General features: G+C 46.5%; 10 non-coding genes and 12 pseudogenes across 10 annotated transcripts; all 22 read right to left on the reverse strand.

Moving 5' to 3' along the window:
- Positions 1-197: 197 nt before the first annotated feature.
- LOC136739417 (5S ribosomal RNA) lies at positions 198-316 on the reverse strand. The gene has a single exon (XR_010812895.1). It is a non-coding gene; the product is annotated as a 5S ribosomal RNA (ribosomal RNA).
- A 216-nt stretch (positions 317-532) lies between these two features.
- On the reverse strand, positions 533-651 carry LOC136739439 (uncharacterized; annotated as a pseudogene).
- Positions 652-876: 225 nt separating this feature from the next.
- Positions 877-995, reverse strand: LOC136739623 (5S ribosomal RNA). Its single transcript, XR_010812946.1, has one exon. It is a non-coding gene; the product is annotated as a 5S ribosomal RNA (ribosomal RNA).
- A 227-nt stretch (positions 996-1,222) lies between these two features.
- On the reverse strand, positions 1,223-1,341 carry LOC136739561 (uncharacterized; annotated as a pseudogene).
- Positions 1,342-1,551: 210 nt separating this feature from the next.
- On the reverse strand, positions 1,552-1,670 carry LOC136739432 (uncharacterized; annotated as a pseudogene).
- Positions 1,671-1,894: 224 nt separating this feature from the next.
- On the reverse strand, positions 1,895-2,013 carry LOC136739548 (uncharacterized; annotated as a pseudogene).
- Positions 2,014-2,224: 211 nt separating this feature from the next.
- Positions 2,225-2,343, reverse strand: LOC136739605 (5S ribosomal RNA). Its single transcript, XR_010812929.1, has one exon. It is a non-coding gene; the product is annotated as a 5S ribosomal RNA (ribosomal RNA).
- Positions 2,344-2,559: 216 nt separating this feature from the next.
- Positions 2,560-2,678, reverse strand: LOC136739616 (5S ribosomal RNA). Its single transcript, XR_010812940.1, has one exon. It is a non-coding gene; the product is annotated as a 5S ribosomal RNA (ribosomal RNA).
- Positions 2,679-3,230: 552 nt separating this feature from the next.
- Positions 3,231-3,348, reverse strand: LOC136739403 (5S ribosomal RNA). The gene has a single exon (XR_010812888.1). It is a non-coding gene; the product is annotated as a 5S ribosomal RNA (ribosomal RNA).
- A 555-nt stretch (positions 3,349-3,903) lies between these two features.
- On the reverse strand, positions 3,904-4,022 carry LOC136739438 (uncharacterized; annotated as a pseudogene).
- A 219-nt stretch (positions 4,023-4,241) lies between these two features.
- LOC136739558 (5S ribosomal RNA) lies at positions 4,242-4,360 on the reverse strand. The gene has a single exon (XR_010812909.1). It is a non-coding gene; the product is annotated as a 5S ribosomal RNA (ribosomal RNA).
- A 209-nt stretch (positions 4,361-4,569) lies between these two features.
- Positions 4,570-4,688, reverse strand: LOC136739517 (uncharacterized; annotated as a pseudogene).
- A 210-nt stretch (positions 4,689-4,898) lies between these two features.
- Positions 4,899-5,017, reverse strand: LOC136739610 (5S ribosomal RNA). Its single transcript, XR_010812934.1, has one exon. It is a non-coding gene; the product is annotated as a 5S ribosomal RNA (ribosomal RNA).
- Positions 5,018-5,243: 226 nt separating this feature from the next.
- Positions 5,244-5,362, reverse strand: LOC136739450 (uncharacterized; annotated as a pseudogene).
- A 210-nt stretch (positions 5,363-5,572) lies between these two features.
- On the reverse strand, positions 5,573-5,691 carry LOC136739474 (uncharacterized; annotated as a pseudogene).
- A 216-nt stretch (positions 5,692-5,907) lies between these two features.
- Positions 5,908-6,026, reverse strand: LOC136739611 (5S ribosomal RNA). Its single transcript, XR_010812935.1, has one exon. It is a non-coding gene; the product is annotated as a 5S ribosomal RNA (ribosomal RNA).
- Positions 6,027-6,252: 226 nt separating this feature from the next.
- LOC136739489 (uncharacterized) lies at positions 6,253-6,371 on the reverse strand (annotated as a pseudogene).
- Positions 6,372-6,581: 210 nt separating this feature from the next.
- Positions 6,582-6,700, reverse strand: LOC136739505 (uncharacterized; annotated as a pseudogene).
- A 210-nt stretch (positions 6,701-6,910) lies between these two features.
- Positions 6,911-7,029, reverse strand: LOC136739402 (5S ribosomal RNA). The gene has a single exon (XR_010812887.1). It is a non-coding gene; the product is annotated as a 5S ribosomal RNA (ribosomal RNA).
- Positions 7,030-7,254: 225 nt separating this feature from the next.
- On the reverse strand, positions 7,255-7,373 carry LOC136739451 (uncharacterized; annotated as a pseudogene).
- A 218-nt stretch (positions 7,374-7,591) lies between these two features.
- On the reverse strand, positions 7,592-7,710 carry LOC136739621 (5S ribosomal RNA). Its single transcript, XR_010812944.1, has one exon. It is a non-coding gene; the product is annotated as a 5S ribosomal RNA (ribosomal RNA).
- Positions 7,711-7,933: 223 nt separating this feature from the next.
- Positions 7,934-8,052, reverse strand: LOC136739423 (uncharacterized; annotated as a pseudogene).
- Between the last annotated feature and the right edge of the window lie 6,605 nt (positions 8,053-14,657).

Below are 14,657 nucleotides of genomic sequence, written 5' to 3' on the forward strand. Positions count from 1 at the left end.
TGCATGATGTCTCTTAAAGGCTGGCGGGTATTGACGGAACTGCCAGGAAAAAAAAAAAAGAAAAATAGAGGGAAATATACCAGTGCAGCAAAGGGTGTTGAAAGCAGCCTAGTACGTGTACAATTCTTCAATTATATCTCCTGGAGACAGAAAGAGAGTATTAAGAGCTACGATGAAGTTACCCAGGAGACGTAAAAGGCTTGCAGCACCTGGTATTTCTAGGAGGTCCCCCATCCAAGTACTGACCAGGCCCTGCCCCGTTTAGCTTCCGAGATCTGACGAGATCGGGCGCATTCAGGACGGTGTGGCCGCAAGCCGAGAGGCCTGGCTGCATTATGTCTCTTAAAGGTTGGCGGGTATTGACGGAACTTCCAGCAGAAAAAAAAAAAAAAAAGAAAAATGGATGGAAAAATATCAGTGCAGCAAAGGATGTTGACAGTAGCTGGGTACGTGTACAATACTTCAATTATATCTCCTCCAGACAGATAGAGAGTATTAAGAGCTACGATAAAGTTACCCAGGAGACGTAAAAAGCTTGCAGCACCTGGTATTTCTAGGAGGTCTCCCATCCAAGTACTGACCAGGCCCTGCACCGTTTAGCTTCCGAGATCTGACGAGATCGGGCGCATTCAGGACGGTGTGTCCACAAGCCGAAAGCCCTGGCTGCATGATGTCTCTGAAAGGTTGGCGGGTATTGACGGAACTTCCAGCAAAAAAATAAAAGAAAAAAAGAAAAAAGAAAAATGGATGGAAAAATATCAGTGCAGCAAATGGTGTTGACAGTAGCTGGGTACGTGTACAATACTTCAATTATATCTCCTCCAGACAGATAGAGAGTATTAAGAGTTACGATGAAGTTACCCAGGAGACGTAAAAAGCTTGCAGCACCTGGTATTTCTAGGAGGTCTCCCATCCAAGTACTGACCAGGCCCTGCACCGTTTAGCTTCCGAGATCTGACGAGATCGGGCGCGTTCAGGACGGTGTGGCCGCAAGCCGAAAGCCCTGGCTGCATGATGTCTCTTAAAGGCTGGCGGGTATTGACGAAACTGCCAGCAAAAAAAAAAAAAAAAAAAAAAAAAAAAAAGAAAAATGGATGGAAAAATATCAGTGCAGCAAAGGATGTTGACAGTAGCTGGGTACGTGTACAATACTTCAATTATATCTCCTCCAGACAAATAGAGAGTATTAAGAGCTACGATAAAGTTACCCAGGAGACGTAAAAGCTTGCAGCACCAGGTATTTCCAGGAGGTCTCACATTCATGTACCGACCAGGTCCTGCCCCGTTTAGCTTCCGAGATCTGACGAGATCGGGCGAGTTAAGGATGGTGTGGTCGCAAGCCGAGACGCCTGGCTGCATGATGTCTCTTAAAGGCTGGCGGGTATTGACGGAACTGCCAGGAAAAAAAAAAAAGAAAAATAGAGGGAAATATACCAGTGCAGCAAAGGGTGTTGAAAGTAGCCTAGTACGTGTACAATTCTTCAATTATATCTCCTGGAGACAGAAAGAGAGTATTAAGAGCTACGATGAAGTTACCCAGGAGACGTAAAAGGCTTGCAGCACCTGGTATTTCTAGGAGGTCTCCCATCCAAGTACTGACCAGGCCCTGCACCGTTTAGCTTCCGAGATCTGACGAGATCGGGCGCATTCAGGACGGTGTGTCCACAAGCCGAAAGCCCTGGCTGCATGATGTCTCTTAAAGGTTGGCGGGTATTGACGGAACTTCCAGCAAAAAAATAAAAGAAAAAAAGAAAAAAGAAAAATGGATGGAAAAATATCAGTGCAGCAAAGGGTGTTGACAGTAGCCGGGTACGTGTACAATACTTCAATTATATCTCCTCCAGACAGAGAGAGAGTATTAAGAGCTACGATAAAGTTACCCAGGAGACGTAAAAGCTTGCAGCACTAGGTATTTCCAGGAGGTCTCACTATCATGTACTGACCAGGTCCTGCCCCGTTTAGCTTCCGAGATCTGACGAGATCGGGCGCGTTCAGGATGGTGTGGCCGCAAGCCGAGATGCCTGGCTGCATGATGTCTCTTAAAGGCTGGCGGGTATTGACAGAACTGCCAGCAAAAAAAAAAAAAGAAAAATAGAGGGAAATATACCAGTGCAGCAAAGGGTGTTGAAAGTAGCCGGGTACGTGTACAATTCTTCAATTATATCTCCTGGAGACAGAAAGAGAGTATTAAGAGCTACGATGAAGTTACCCAGGAGACGTAAAAAGCTTGCAGCACCTGGTATTTCTAGGAGGTCTCCCATCCAAGTACTGACCAGGCCCTGCCCCGTTTAGCTTTCGAGATCTGACGAGATCGGGCGCATTCAGGACGGTGTGGCCGCAAGCCAAGAGGCCTGGCTACATGATGTCTCTTAAAGGTTGGCGGGTATTGACGGAACTTCCAGCAAAAAAAAAAAAAAAAAAGAAAAATGGATGGAAAAATATCAGTGCAGCAAATGGTGTTGACAGTAGCTGGGTACGTGTACAATACTTCAATTATATCTCCTTCAGACAGATAGAGAGTATTAAGAGTTACGATGAAGTTACCCAGGAGACGTAAAAAGCTTGCAGCACCTGGTATTTCTAGGAGGTCTCCCATCCAAGTACTGACCAGGCCCTGCCCCGTTTAGCTTCCGAGATCTGAGGAGATCGGGCGCATTCAGGACGGTGTGGCCACAAGCCGAAAGGCCTGGCTGCATGATGTCTCTTAAAGGTTGGCGGGTATTGACGGAACTTCCAGCAAAAAAAAAAAAAAAAAAAAATAGAAAAATGGAGGGAAAAATATCAGTGCAGGAAAGGGTGTTGAAAGTAGCCGGGTACGTGTACAATTCTTCAATTATATCTCCTGCAGACTGAAAGAGAGTATTAAGAGCTACGATAAAGTTACCCAGGAGACGTAAAAGTTTGCAGCACCTGGTATTTCCAGGAGGTCTCACATTCAAGTACTGACCAGGTCCTGCCCCGTTTAGCTTCCGAGATCTGACGATATCATGCGCATTCAGGACGGTGTGGCCGAAAGCCGAGAGGCACGGCTGCATGATGTCTCTTTAAGGCTGGCGGGTATTGACGGAACTTACAGCAAAAAAAAAAAGAAAAAAGAAAAATGGAGGGAAAAATAGTGCAGCAAAGGGTTTTGAAAGTAGCCGGGTACGTGTACAATTCTTCAATAATATCTCCTACAGACTGAAAGAGAGTATTAAGAGCTATGATGAAGTTACCCAGGAGACGTAAAAAGCTTGCAGCACCTGGTATTTCCAGGAGGTCACCCATCCAAGTACTGACCAGGCCCTGCCCCGTTAGCTTCCGAAATCTGATGAGATCGGGCGCGTTCAGGACGGTGTGGCCGCAAGCCAAGAGGCCTGGCTGCATGATGTCTCTTAAAGGCTGGCGGGTATTGACGGAACTTCCAGCAAAAAATAAAAAATAAATAAATAGAAAAATGGAGGGAAAAATATCAGTGCAGAACAGGGTGTTGAAAGTAGCCGGGTACATGTACAATTCTTCAATTATATCTCCTCCAGACTGAATGAGAGTATTAAGAGCTACGCTGAAGTTACCCAGGAGATGTAAAAAGCTTTCAGCACCTGGTATTTCCAGGAGGTCACCCATCCAATTACTGACCAGACCCTGCCCAGTTTTTCTTCCGAGATCTGACGAGATTTTGCATCTTCAGGACGGTGTGGCCTCAAGCCAAGAGGCCTGGCTGCATGATGTCTCTTAAAGGCTGGAGGGTATTGATGGAACTTCCAGCAAGAAACAAAAGAAAAAAGAAAAATGTGGAGAAAAATATCAGTGCAGCAAAGCGTGTTGAAGGTAGCCAGGTACGTGTACAATTCTTCAATTATATCTCCTCCAGACAGATAGAGAGTATTAAGAGCTACGATAAAGTTACCCAGGAGACGTAAAAGCTTGCAGCACCAGGTATTTCCAGGAGGTCTCACATTCAAGTACTGAACAGGTCCTGCCCCGTTTAGCTTCCGAGATCTGACGAGATCGGGCGCGTTCAGGACGGTGTGGCCGCAAGCCGAGATGTCTGGCTGCATGACGTCTCTTAAAGGCTGGCGGGTATTGACGGAATTTCCAGCAAAAAAAAAAAAAAAAAAATAGAAAAATGGAGGGAAAAATATCAGTGCAGGAAAGGGTGTTGAAAGTAGCCGGGTACGTGTACAATTCTTCAATTATATCTCCTGGAGACAGAAAGAGAGTATTAAGAGCTACGATGAAGTTACCCAGGAGACGTAAAAAGCTTGCAGCACCTGGTATTTCTAGGAGGTCTCCCATCCAAGTACTGACCAGGCCCTGCCCCGTTTAGCTTCCGAGATCTGACGAGATCGGGCGCATTCAGGACGGTGTGGCCACAAGCCGAAAGGCCTGGCTGCATGATGTCTCTTAAAGGTTGGCGGGTATTGACGGAACTTCCAGCAAAAAAAAAAAAAAAAAATGGATGGAAAAATATCAGTGCAGCAAAGGGTGTTGACAGTAGCTGGGTACGTGTACAATACTTCAATTAAATCTCCTCCAGACAGATAGAGAGTATTAAGAGCTACGATAAAGTTACCCAGGAGACGTAAAAGCTTGCAGCACGAGGTATTTCCAGGAGGTCTCACATTCATGTACTGACCAGGTCCTGCCCCGTTTAGCTTCCGAGATCTGACGAGATCGGGCGCGTTCAGGATGGTGTGGCCGCAAGCCGAGATGCCTGGCTGCATGATGTCTCTTAAAGGCTGGCGGGTATTGACGGAACTGCCGGAAAAAAAAAAAAAGAAAAATAGAGGGAAAAATACCAGTGCAGCAAAGGGTGTTGAAAGTAGCCGGGTACGTGTACAATTCTTCAATTATATCTTCTCCAGACAGAAAGAGAGTATTAAGAGCTACGATGAAGTTCCCCAGGAGACGTAAAAAGCTGGCAGCACCTGGTATTTCTAGGAGGTCTCCCATCCAAGTACTGACCAGGCCCTGCCCCGTTTAGCTTCCGAGATCTGACGAGATCGGGCGCATTCAGGACGGTGTGGCCGCAAGCCGAGAGGCCTGGCTACATGATGTCTCTTAATGGCTGGCGGGTATTGACGGAACTTCCAGCAAAAAAAAAAAAAAAAAAAAAAAGAAAAAGAAAAATGGAGGGAAAAATATCAGTGCAGTAATGGGTTTTGAAAGTAGCCGGGTACGTGTACAATACTTCAATTATATCTCCTCCAGACAGATAGAGAGTATTAAGAGCTACGATAAAGTTACCCAGGAGAAGTAAAAGCTTGCAGCACCAGGTATTTCCAGGAGGTCTCACATTCATGTACTGACCAGGTCCTGCCCCGTTTAGCTTCCGAGATCTGACGAGATCGGGCGCGTTCAGGATGGTGTGGCCGCAAGCCGAGATGCCTGGCTGCATGATGTCTCTTAAAGGCTGGCGGGTATTGACGGAACTGCCAGCAAAAAAAAAAAAGAAAAATAGAGGGAAATATACCAGTGCAGCACAGGGTGTTGAAAGTAGTCGGGTACGTGTACAATTCTTCAATTATATCTCCTGGAGAAAGAAAGAGAGTATTAAGAGCTACGATGAAGTTACCCAGGAGACGTAAAAAGCTTGCAGCACCTGGTATTTCCAGGAGGTCACACATCCAAGTACTGACCAGGCCCTGCCCCGTTTAGCTTCCGAAATCTGATATGATCGGGCGCGTTCAGGACGGTGTGACTACAAGCCAAGAGGCCTGGCTGCATGATGTCTCTTAAAGGCTGGCGGATATTGACGGAACTTCCAGCAAAAAAATAAAATAAAAAGAAAAATGGAGGGAAAAATATCAGTGCAGCAAAGGCTGTTGAAAGTAGCCTAGTACGTGTACAATTCTTCAATTATATCTCCTCCAGACAGAAAGAGAGTATTAAGAGCTACGATGAAGTTACCCAGGAGACGTAAAAAGCTTGCAGCACCTGGTATTTCTAGGAGGTCTCCCATCCAAGTACTGACCAGGCCCTGCCCCGTTTAGCTTCCAAGATCTGACGAGATCGGGCGCATTCAGGACGGTGTGGCCGCAAGCCGAGAAGCCTGGCTACATGATGTCTCTTAATGGCTGGCGGGTATTGACGGAACTTCCAGCAAAAAAAAAAAAAAAAAAAAAAAGAAAAAGAAAAATGGAGGGAAAAATATCAGTCCAGTAATGGGTTTTGAAAGTAGCCGGGTACGTGTACAATACTTCAATTATATCTCCTCCAGACAGATAGAGAGTATTAAGAGCTACGATAAAGTTACCCAGGAGACGTAAAAGCTTGCAGCACCAGGTATTTCCAGGAGGTCTCACATTCATGTACCGACCAGGTCCTGCCCCGTTTAGCTTCCGAGATCTGACGAGATCGGGCGCGTTCAGGATGGTGTGGCCGCAAGCCGAGATGCCTGGCTGCATGATGTCTCTTAAAGGCTGGCGGGTATTGACGGAACTGCCAGCAAAAAAAAAAAAGAAAAATAGAGGGAAATATACCAGTGCAGCACAGGGTGTTGAAAGTAGCCGGGTACGTGTACAATTCTTCAATTATATCTTCTCCAGACAGAAAGAGAGTATTAAGAGCTACGATGAAGTTCCCCAGGAGACGTAAAAAGCTGGCAGCACCTGGTATTTCCAGGAGGTCTCACATTTAAGTACTGACCAGGTCCTGCCCCGTTTAGCTTCCGAGATCTGACAAGATCGGGCGCGTTCAGGACGGTGTGGCCGCAAGCCGAGATGTCTGGCTGCATGATGTCTCTTAAAGGCTAGCGGGTATTGTCGGAATTTCCAGCAAAAAAAAAAAAGAAAAATAGAGGGAAATATACCAGTGCAGCAAAGGGTGTTGAAAGTAGCCGGGTACGTGTACAATTCTTCAATTATATCTCCTGGAGACAGAAAGAGAGTATTAAGAGCTACGATGAAGTTACCCAGGAGACGTAAAAAGTTTGCAGCACCTGGTATTTCTAGTAGGTCTCCCATCCAAGTACTGACCAGGCCCTGCCCCGTTTAGCTTCCGAGATCTGACGAGATCGGGCGCATTCAGGACGGTGTGGCCGCAAGCCGAGAGGCCTGGCTACATGATGTCTCTTAATGGCTGGCGGGTATTGACGGAACTTCCAGCAAAAAAAAAAAAAAAAGAAAAAGAAAAAGAAAAATGGAGGGAAAAATATCAGTGCAGTAATGGGTTTTGAAAGTAGCCGGGTACGTGTACAATACTTCAATTATATCTCCTCCAGACAGATAGAGAGTATTAAGAGCTACGATAAAGTTACCCAGGAGAAGTAAAAGCTTGCAGCACCAGGTATTTCCAGGAGGTCTCACATTCATGTACTGACCAGGTCCTGCCCCGTTTAGCTTCCGAGATCTGACGAGATCGGGCGCGTTCAGGATGGTGTGGCCGCAAGCCGAGATGCCTGGCTGCATGATGTCTCTTAAAGGCTGGCGGGTATTGACGGAATTTCCAGAAAAAAAAAAAAAAAAAAATAGAAAAATGGAGGTAAAAATATCAGTGCAGGAAAGGGTGTTGAAAGTAGCCGGGTACGTGTACAATTCTTCAATTATATCTCCTGGAGACAGAAAGAGAGTATTAAGAGCTACGATGAAGTTACCCAGGAGACGTAAAAAGCTTGCAGCACCTGGTATTTCTAGGAGGTCTCCCATCCAAGTACTGACCAGGCCCTGCCCCGTTTAGCTTCCGAGATCTGACGAGATCGGGCGCGTTCAGGACAGTGTGGCCACAAGCCGAAAGGCCTGGCTGCATGATGTCTCTTAAAGGTTGGCGGGTATTGACGGAACTTCCAGCAAAAAAAAAAACAAAAAAAGAAAAAAGAAAAATGGATGGAAAAATATCAGTGCAGCAAAGGGTGTTGACAGTAGCCGGGTACGTGTACAATTCTTCAATTATATCTCCTGCAGACTGAAAGAGAGTATTAAGAGCTACGATAAAGTTACCCAGGAGACGAAAAAGCTAGCAGCACCTGGTATTTCCAGGAGGTCACCCATCCAAGTACTGACCAGGACCTGCCCCGTTTAGCTTCCGAGATCTGATGAGATTGGGCGCGTTCAGGACGGTGTGGCCGCAAGCCAAGAGGCCTGGCTGCATGATGTCTCTTAAAGGCTGACGGGTATTGACGGAACTTCCAGCAAAAAAAAAATGGATAAAGAAAAATGGAGGGAAAAATATCAGTGCAGCAATGGGTGTTGAAAGTAGCCGGGTACGTGTACAATACTTCAATTATATCTCCTCCAGACAGAAAGAGAGTATTAAGAGCTACGATGAACTCACCTAAAGGATTATTAGGAACACCATACTAATACTGTGTTTGACCCCCTTTCGCCTTCAGAACTGCTTTAATTCTACGTGGCATTGCTTCAACAAGGTGCTGAAAGCATTCTTTAGAAATGTTGGCCCATATTGATAGGATAGCATCTTGCAGTTGATGGAGATTTGTGGGATGCACATCCAGGGCACGAAGCTCCCGTTCCACCACATCCCAAAGATGCTCCATTGGGTTGAGATCTGGTGACTGTGGGGGCCAGTTTAGTACAGTGAACTCATTGTCATGTTCAAGAAACCAATTTGAAATGATTCGACCTTTGTGACATGGTGCATTATCCTGCTGGAAGTAGCCATCAGAGGATGGGTACATGGTGGTCAAAAAGGGATGGACATGGTCAGAAACAATGCTCAGGTAGGCCGTAGCATTTAAACGATGCCCAATTGGTACTAAGGGGCCTAAAGTGTGCCAAGAAGACATCCCCCACACCATTACACCACCACCACCAGCCTGCACAGTGGTAACAAGACATGATGGATCCATGTTCTCATTCTGTTTACGCCAAATTCTGACTCTACCATCTGAATGTCTCACCTCTTTTTCCTATTTGTAGTGGAGATGAGTGGTACCCGGTGGGGTCTTCTGCTGTTGTAGCCCATCCGCCTCAAGGTTGTACGTGTTGTGGCTTCACAAATGCTTTGCTGCATACCTCGTTTGTAACTAGTGGTTATTTCAGTCAAAGTTGCTCTTCTATCAGCTTGAATCAGTCGGCCCATTCTCCTCTGACCTCTTGCATCAACAAGGCATTTTCGCCCACAGGACTGCCGCATACTGGATGTTTTTCCCTTTTCACACCATTCTTTGTAAACCCTAGAAATGGTTGTGCGTGAAAATCCCAGTAACTGAGCAGATTGTGAAATACTCAGACCGGCCCGTCTGGCACCAACAACCATGCCACGCTCAAAATTGCTTAAATCACCTTTCATTCCCATTCAGACATTCAGTTTGGAGTTCAGGAGATTGTCTTGACCAGGACCACACCCCTAAATGCATTGAAGCAACTGCCATGTGATTGGTTGATTAGATAATTGCATTAATGAGAAATTGAACAGGTGTTCCTAATAATCCTTTAGGTGAGTGTATATGTATGTATGTGTATGTATGTCCAATTGCTTTGACAATACAAATGAAATGAATTGAGAGAGAGAGAGAGAGAGAGAGAGAGAGAGAGAGAGAGGAATATGAGCTCCTAAAAAACATTTGTTTTTATACATAAGCGGATTTAATTTGTGATTTACAAATGAATATATAGCACTATAAACATACACAGAAGACATGGAATAGAAATTCAGAAGAAAAAGTATTCAAAAAATAATAATTTTAAGAGAAACACAAAAAGAAGAAAGCAGAGAGACAGTTCAGGAAGAAAAGTCAGAAAAGAAAAGCTGAAGACAAGAATTGGAGGTAAGAGACAAATAATTAAACAAAAAAATATGTATTAATAAAATAAATAAGCATTCTCAGTAGTTGACTCAGCCAATGAAAATGCAGAGCTCCGATTTGAATAGAGTGACAGTAGGAGAGAGCCCAACTGCCACTGAGACTGATAGAAATCTATCGAACAGCAGTCTGACTGCAGAGCTGCCTTTTGAAATCCGATACCCTGAAGACATTCGCTCTGCACAGGCTAAGAAGGACTACAAACAAGCTGTGATGAGAGCATCTCCTGAGACCCTCATCCTAGACTACACCGGTAAAGGAGAAAACAGGGTCAAGAACAATCTACTGTTCTACACCGCCTTTCACAAAACCCTGTGCCAGACATACCCCAATAACAACAAGAGGGGCATTAGCAGAGGCAGGCAGATCTCAGTGCTGGTAGAGAAAGACACAGACAGTGTGATGCTCACTTTTAATGTATACCACAACGGGACCATCATGGTGCAGGGCAGCGAGAGCAGCCTGGACCAATTAGCTCTCGGCTTCCACACCTCAAAGCAGCAGACTGAGGTAGAGAAACAAGAGCCAGAGCCGGCCACCCTGCAGTCTGCCCCCAGCCACACGGAGCCAGACAGTGCCCCATCTCCCACAGACTGCCCCCCTGTCTCCCCAAAACTCTCCAGCAACATTAAAACACTAAAGGAATGCCTATCAGTGCTGGAGCTGGAGTTTGCGGAGTTCAGGGAGCAGACCTTGAGCACCCTGGCCCAGACCTCCTTGTGTGATCAGCTCCGGGATGAGATGCACAGACTAAAGATGCAGCACAAGGCTGAGATCCATGAGCTGAGAGCAGCAGTGAGAGACCTGGAGGAGCAGAGCCAAACCCTGAGGACGGAGCTGCGCAGAGCGAGGGAGGAGCTGACCTGGACACCCCAGCACAGCTAGCTGAGGAGCCTGCAGAGCCAGCTGGAGGAGCTAAGAGAGGAGCTACACATCACTGGAGCACAGAGACTGCACTGCACTGACCCCACAACACCTCCAACCCCTGACGCACCCACTGATCCACCCACACTCCCCACCACTCCTGACACACCCACTATCACCAGACCTGCCACTAATACACAACCCCCTGAAACGCCACTCCCCCAAAACACACCCGCTGCCCCCACCACTCCCGACGCAAACCCGGAGTGGCAGGTCAACGCAGAGGTGGTCATTCTGAGCGAATCCAATGGGAAGTTCCTGGTTGAGAGGCGCCTCTTCCCTGGGCGAAAAGTGAAAAAGCTTTGGTGCTCCACAGCACAGAGAGCCCTGGAGCTGCTCTCCAAGAGGAGGCTTTGCCAAGTCAAACACATCCTCATCCACACCGGCACTAACGACCTGAGTGCCCGCAGGGGCGATGTGGCCTCAGCCCTGAGACAGGTAGCAACGAAAGCCACAGAGGAATTCCCAACTGCCAAAATTTCCATCTCCACACTGCTGCCCCGCACAGACGTGCCCCTGCACATCATCCAGGCCATCAACGCAGAAGTGTCCCGAAGATGTGCCCTCCTCCCCAACGTCCACCTGGCACACCACTGAGACATCCAGCCACATCACCTGTATGACCACGTCCACCTCAACAAGACGGGTGTGAGGATCATCTCAAAGGTCCTCAAGGACACAACCCTGGGCCGAAACCCCACACACCCCCACCTCGAGACCAGGAGCAAACCCCCCAGCCCCCGGCCACATCCCCAGCCACCGGCTCCACCCCAGCCCCAGCCCCTGAGACCCCGCGGCCCCATTCCCCACCCCCCCATCCCCAGAGGGCCCGTCCAGCACAGCAGAGCGGACAGCCGGGGACCAGCACAGCCACACAGCCACGCAGCAGCGGCTTCCAGAGCCTGGAGGCCCGATGCTGCCCAGCTGGCCCAGATAAGGCAACTCCTCAGTGTCATCTGTTCCACACTGCTGAGTTAACTGAGCCTCAACACACATATATATGGTTGTGGAGATGGAGAGTAAGAAAAAATGTGATTTAATTATTCTGATATTTTGATGCAAACATAAAATCTTTGAGTGATTATTATGTATATCCATATATAATTATTAATAGTAATATAATATCAGTTGTAGACCACAAATTAAACTTTCTTATGTAGAAGAGACAAGTATAATAAAATATATTAACATGTCCTTTAAAATAAGCAGTTGGAATATGCAGGGTTTACGCTCCTCAACTTTTGGAATGAAGAGCACAGGCCCTGAACTGATCAACACTGTAAATAGTTCAGATGTTTTCATTCTTGTAGAGACTTGGTGCTGTGCAGATATGTCTATACACTGGATGGATACAATGGATATAGGGAGCTGATTGTGCCCTCCTATATAAAACCCAAAGTCAGGTGTGGCAGGGCCTCGTGGGGGATTATCGTGTGGTACAGGGAGGAGCTCCGAGCAGCCCTATGCCCAGTACAGAGAGGAGACACACACCTGTGGATGAAAATCAGAAAAGACACCCTACAAAATAACACAGATATATACCTATGTGCAATTTATATGCCACCCGCAGACTCCCCCTACTATAATGAGGAAGGCTTTCATGAGCTTCAAAACGAAATCTGCCACTTCCAGACCCTGGGCTCTGTACTGCTGTGTGGCGATCTCAATGCCAGGACTGGCAGAGAGATGGACTACATCAATACAGAGGGGAACACACACCTGTTCGGAGACTCCCCGCTGTGCCACACACACACCTCCACACTGACACAGCCACGACAGCGTGGTAAACAAGAGCAGGAAGCAGGTAGTGCGCCTATGTAAAAGCCTGGGTCTATATATCATCAATGGCAGGACCAGGGGGTACTCTCTGGGGAGATTCACATACTGCTCGGCTCTGGGCAGCAGTGTGGTGGACTACGCCATAACTGACCTGGACCCACAAGCCAACAATGCATTTATAGTCAGACAACAATCTCCACTATCAGACCACAGCCAAATAACACTTTACCTAAAAAGATCAGCGCAGCCACAAGTCAGAGCCAAACTTCCCACAAAACTGGTCTCCCTGCCACCCAGTTAGAGATGGTCAGAGCCCAGCACAGAGAACTACACAAGAGCCCTGAATAGTGATGAGATTGAAAACATGTTAGACAGATATCAATCCTCACACTATCAAATAAACCAAAACGGAATAAACTCAGCCACCAAAACACTGAATGAAATATTTGAGAGACTGGCTTTAAAATCAAACATTAAAACAATTAAAAACCAAAATATGAAATCGTCTAAAAGAAAAAAAGAACAGTGGTGTGACCAGGAGTGTGAAACTTCTAGGAAACACCTGAGACATCTCTCCAACACTAAACACAGAGAGCCCGACAACCAGGAGGCTCGCCTCAGCTACTGCCAGGCCCTGCGGCACTACAAGCAACTCCTCAGTAAGAAAAAAGACCACTATATGGGCAGAATAAATACCCCAAAAACAAAAAATGAAATACCAATTCAAAATGGAGAAATCTGGAAAACACACTTTGAAAAACTTTACCAAAATGTTGAAAACAATCCAAAGCCAGAACAGGTTAAAATATTAAAAAACCTAAATAAATTGGAAGAAATCATTAAGAATAACCAAAATCCCTTAGATAACCCATTTACAATATAGGAACTAAAACATCAACTCAAAATCCTCAAACCCAGGAAAGCCAGCGGCCCCGACAGCATCAGCCCTGAGATGCTGAAGCACAGCAGCCCGCAGCTGCAGGAGGCTCTGCTCAAACTCTTTAACCTGGTGCTGAGAGCCGGGTGTTTCCCTGAGGTCGGGAATCAAGGATTGATCACCCCGATTTTTAAAAGTGGAGACAAATTAGACCCCAATAACTACTGGGGCAGCTGTGTGAGCAGTAACCTGGGGAAGGTGTTCTGCAGTATCATCAACGCCCAGATACTGGCCTTCCTTACCAAGCACAGTGTCCTGAATAAGAGTCAGATTGGCTTCCTACCAAAACACCGCACAACCGATCATATTTACACTCTACACACCCTCATAAATAAATATACCCAAAACAATAAAGGAAAAATATTTGCCTGTTTTGTAGACTTTAGAAAGGCATTTGACTCAATCTGGCACAAGGGATTATTTTATAAACTTCTACAGAGTGGTGTAGGGGGTAAAGTTTATGACATCATTAAATCAATGTATTCTGAAAACAAATGCGGAGTTCAAATTGGCAACTCAAGAACAGAGTTCTTCACTCAGGGGCGGGGAGTGAGACAGGGCTGCAGTCTGAGTCCAACACTGTTCAACATCTACATCATCGAGTTGGCCACAGTGTTGGAGCAGTCTGACGCCCGCAGCCTAACTCTCCATGACACAGAGATCAAGTTCCTGCTCTATGCAGACGACCTGGTGCTGCTGTCGCCCACAGAGCAGGGGCTTCAGCAGAACCTGGCGCTGCTAGAGCAGTACTGTCAGAAATGGGCCCTGGCAGTCAATCTGGACAAGACCAGAGTTATGGTTTTCCAGAAAAAAGCCCCATCTCAGGGAAACAGGTACCGCTTCACTCTGGGCAGCACTGGATTAGAGCACTGCACCAGATACAACTACCTTGGCCTGACCATCAGTGCGTCAGGGAGCTTCAGCCTGGCTATAAACGCATTAAAAGACAAGGCACGCCGGGCATTTTATGCCATAAAGACACAATTTGGGAAAACAACAATACCAATAACTATTTGGATTAAAATATTAAACTCCATCATCCAACCAATCCTGCTATATGGGAGCGAAGTGTGGGGTCCCCTCATGAACCTCAATAACAACAATTGGGACAAAAGCCCCATGGAAATATTCCACCTAGAATTTAATAAAAACATCTTACACGTACACAGAAACGCCCCCACGGCTCTGAGGCTCACAGAGCCCGAACACACAATGACCAAAACAACAACAATTGGGAAAATTGACATGTACCTGAAAAGCAAATACACAAAA

The sequence above is a fragment of the Amia ocellicauda genome, unplaced genomic scaffold, assembly GCF_036373705.1.
Source record: "Amia ocellicauda isolate fAmiCal2 unplaced genomic scaffold, fAmiCal2.hap1 HAP1_SCAFFOLD_61, whole genome shotgun sequence".
In the NCBI taxonomy this organism is placed as follows: Eukaryota; Metazoa; Chordata; class Actinopteri; order Amiiformes; family Amiidae; genus Amia; species Amia ocellicauda.